Genomic DNA, 499 nt, shown 5'->3' with positions numbered 1-499 from the left:
TCTCTCGTCTGACTCTCTCTTCTCCTCTCTCTCTGTCACTCTCTCCCTCTCTCTGTTGCTCTCTGATGCTCTCTATCGCACTCTCGCGCCCTCTTATCTCTCTCTCTCTGTCTGACGCTCTCTCCCGCTCTCTCCACCCCCCCCCCCACTCCCCCCCATCTCCGTATCTCTCTCTCCCCCTGCTCTGTCGCTCTCTCCACGACACTCTCACCCCCTCTCTCTGAAGCTCTGTGGTGCTCTCTATCCCATTCTCTCTGTCACTCTCTGACGCGCTCTCCCTCCTTTTTCTCCCAATCTCTGTCGCTTTGCCCCTCTTTGACACTCTCTCTCTCTCTGGCTCTCTCCCTTTCTTTCTCTGACACTCTCCTGCTCTCTCTCTCACGTTTTCTCGCTCTCTGTCACTCTCGGTTTCTCTGACACACTCTCTCTCTCTACCTCTCCCTCTCTCTCTCCCTCTGTCTGTCTCTCTGACGCGCTCCCTCTCTCCCGGTGTCCCCAG

The sequence above is a fragment of the Callorhinchus milii genome, unplaced genomic scaffold (assembly GCF_018977255.1).
Source record: "Callorhinchus milii isolate IMCB2004 unplaced genomic scaffold, IMCB_Cmil_1.0 Scaffold29, whole genome shotgun sequence".
NCBI lineage: Eukaryota > Metazoa > Chordata > Chondrichthyes > Chimaeriformes > Callorhinchidae > Callorhinchus > Callorhinchus milii.
The sequence above is the reverse complement of the archived record's forward strand: the minus strand, read 5'-3'. Positions refer to the sequence as shown.